Source organism: Triticum aestivum, chromosome 1B, assembly GCF_018294505.1.
Source record: "Triticum aestivum cultivar Chinese Spring chromosome 1B, IWGSC CS RefSeq v2.1, whole genome shotgun sequence".
NCBI classification, from domain to species: Eukaryota; Viridiplantae; Streptophyta; class Magnoliopsida; order Poales; family Poaceae; genus Triticum; species Triticum aestivum.
In genome coordinates, this window is record NC_057795.1 from 441,121,589 (window position 1) to 441,125,634 (window position 4,046).

Here is a 4,046-nt window from a genome sequence, read left to right on the forward strand (position 1 = left end):
GTAAACTCTTGCTTACATAAAAATGGAGCAAGTGGACGGCACTGTAGCACGTCATATCACTCAAACTAGCCCACTTAACGCGTGGGAAAGCACCGCCCTCGTCATTTTGTTTTGGATTTCTAGCAATCGATCGCACGAAAATGTTACACTTTGCAAGTTCAAAATGAAAAGGCGGCACACTTACGACTCGTACGCGTCGCACCCCCGACAGTTCGGCTCGCACGCCGGTCACCAGAGGGGACACGCGTTGTCTTGCAATTTCACTGACATGTGGGACTGCCATTGAATAAACCATTGATAGCTGAAATCTAATCGCTTGGTAGGCGCCGGCTAAGAAGAGAGAGACTGGGGAGGGAGAAGAGATTGCCCGCCCGCTGCACACGGACTCCAAGAAATATATGGTGATAATGTGAGGTGGGCCATGCGGAAGTCTACACCGCTTCCAAGCCCGCTTCTGACCGCCCTGGTCCACCAGAACCCCCCCCCCTCCCTGCATGCTCCCCCTCAGACGCCAGTTGCCCGCATTCATAGCATGTAGTACCAGTAAAATACTGGGCTATAAGCCCACTTATGTGGAAGAGAGAGAGGCATTGACAAAGTCAAGGAGTGGGCTCTGCAAGAGCCTGTCTCTACACGTGCTCCTAGGTATAAAAAACAAATTCTAAAAAAAGAGGCATAAAAAACAATTGTGTCTAAAAAAAGAAAGGTAAAAAACATTTGAGGAAACAGATAGAGAGAAAGTGAGAAAAAGTTGTAACCTTATAGTCAACACTATGGTAGTATTACATGAGGAAGGAGGGAGTGGTGCACATGCCAAGTTCAATGGGCTGCCATGTTTCACACTCCTCCGTTGTAACAGTGGACACAATAGCTTTCATAAAAAATAAAAAATAAATACTCGTTGCTCGTCCTCTATATTGGAAAGAATACTTTCATTCGCCGACATGCGGGAGGACGACCATCCTGGTCCACCTGCCATGCACAAAATTATCCCGGTCCACCCCGGTCGTAGTGCAGGCCCAACCTTTCCCACAGTAAGTTGGTCGGGCGAAGGAACCATCATGACTTCGTTGAATTCTGCTTCTTCAATAAAACATATTGTACCCGCAATACTGCTACCACATGCGAAGACTGGACAACACTGTACCACGTCATATCACTAAAACCCACTAGGACAAACTAGCCCGCCTAGGATTTGTACTCCCTCTGTTTCAAAGTAAGTAGTACAAAGTTGAGGCATCTATTTTGGAACGGAGGGAGTACGTCTCTATACTGGTATGATTTTGTGTTGTACGTCTCTGTACTTTTGCTACGATTATCCTACCCTGTGAACCAAATGAGGCCTGAATGTATTCGTGTCAAGCTTGGGCTATTGGTCGATCGATGAAGGATAAGTATAAGCGTACCACGAGCTCATCAGCCCCAACGTTTCTCTTCGATGACTGTTTTGCAAGTACTATAGCTCGCACAGTAGCTAGCCTACTAACACCAAGAATCATCAAACAAGCCCTGCTGATATGATAATTAAACAGTTCAAACTTACATCTAAGCATGCCATATATTACATCAAAAGCTGGTGAGGATACATATGTTTCCATAACTCAGAGAGGGTTCGCATGATTCACTATCAAACAAAAGTAGCAAGTACCACCCACACAAGATAGTGCACTAGCCTAAGATGGTTTGATAACACGCATCGTTCTAGTAATTAAACACAGGACAATGCAAACTACGCTGAAGGATTAGTGCGACCACAACACAGACAGCAGCATGGGAATCGATCTCTGGAGTGATGTCCACAGGACTGACCACGACATCGGAATCAATCTCTGGGGCGATGTCCACAGGACTGACCGCGACATCGGAATCGATCTCCGGGGCGATGTCAACAGGATGGACCGCGACATCAAAAACGATCTCCGGGGCATTGCCCACAGGACGGGCCGCGACATCAGAATCATCAAGGACGTCCACTGTCACCTGCACAACCCTAACATATTAGCAAGCACATTGCAAATAATCAAAAACCACAACTATGGTAAGCCATTATTTTTTACATGTTGCGGCTCACCGGGGGATCCCATCCCTTCGGGGGCCATCTCCTTGTCCTCGATGGGGCCATCACCTTGCCAAGAGAATACTGCTTCTCAACGGCGACTATCTCCTCAAACTCGGCCTTGAGCCTCGCATAGGTGGCCATTAGAGTTTCTGGGGTAGGCACGATGGGGCCCTTGCAATTCTTCCAACTTTCTTTGAGGAGTTCGTCCGCCAACATTGTCAACTCTTTGGCCAGTGCTTGTTTCTTGGAGTTCTTCGTCTCCATGGGTTGGCCCGCCAACATGGTCAACTCGTTGGTCGGTGCTCGCTTCCTAGAGATTGCTGTCTCCAGTAGGTTGTCTGCCGACAACTATTTGCCTAGTGCTCCAGGATCCATCAATGAACTCACAAACAAAAAGCAATCGAAAGGAAACCACAATCGCAATGAAAACGGGAAAAGAATAGGCTGTGAGAATCGGTTAGTGTTTCGCAAAAAGGAGATTCTTGGAATGAAAATATAGCAGCATCACTGATTCGCCCACCTTTCCTTCGTCAGTACAGAAGAAAAATGGCAGAAGTGAATAGCCTGGAGTGAGGTTTTCTTCAAGAAAGGGGAGAAAGGGCTTCAACGAGCGTTCCAGTGAAATGATGGTTGCTACGTCCAGTACAACTTTGAGGCCACTTTACCACTGCTGGTAAAGGTGTGGGTTTTGTGATACGTGTCATGACAGCCACACCGGGGTGACCGGTGAGTCTCGACTGTAGCACCTCGCTGTGATTTGGTGGATGGCACACGGGCCGGGATACTTTGATGTCCCGCATGTAGATAGAGCGGCTAGTCATATAGGAGTGCTAAATATTGTGCACCGCGACCAAGGTGGAGAGGAAAATGAGATAAGTGTGTAATTAATGCATGAGTTTAATTAGGGTAGTTTTGTAAAGTACGAGATACATTCCTCCAATCACAAAATGCCTTGGTTGATGAGATTTGAGATTTGAGCCCTATAAACCGGAAGGGAGGGAGTACTACATGCGGTGTAGTCTAGTCACTTGTTGAAATCTCTAGAAAGGCAAATACTCCTTTCCGTTTATAGGGCTAGACTAGCAAGTACTAGTACTACAATAGTGGGCTCAAATGGCAATTTTGTCTCATGCAAGAGCCTGGCTATATGCGTGCTCCAAGTCACCACACCACGCCCCACCCCTACACAAAGACTGCCACGCGAGCGTTCGCAACTACCACGTTTGGGTTTCGCTTGGCTCTTCACCTCTTCGAGAAGACAAACAATGATGTTACTATTACTTCTACAATATCAAATCCACTGCTGCATGTCCGTCCACCGCGTGTGGGAGGGATATCCACTGCGCGCATGGGCGAATGAGAAGACATGTAGTAGTAAAATCAAGCTTCTCCTCGTTGTATGAGTTGACACGACACATCATAGCACTTTCCCCACATGCTTGTCTCTAAGCTTGGCTAAAAGACCCGCGGTGTATAATATATTTGCTGCAACCTCTAACATTTACCCCACCACAAATTAAAATATATATTCATGTCTTGACCAGATGAGTGTGCAAACTACAATTACCAAGATAACAGGTAGGGCCAGAAGATTATTTTAATAAAAAAAGCTTCGAGACGGCCTCATAGCATGGAGCCGACCCCAACGATTTTAAGCTTACAGGCACGGTACACGCTTGTTGCAATCTCATTTTGCTTCGTATGTAGTCACTTGTTGCAATCTCTAAAAAGACTTATATTTGGAAACAGAGGGAGTACAACGCATGCATGCATGCCGTGACTTTCCTTTTGATACTTGCGTGTGTTGATTTGATGCACCTTGCCAAATTTTGACTATTTTAACTAACCAAATGTTCATGCATGTCACAAAAAATTACGGGGTTGTTTGGATTGTGACTATGGGGCTGTTTGGATTGTGACTATCTTTGCCATATATTGCCACATGATTTTTGCCACACTTTCCACACTTGCCTTACTTGAGTTGCTC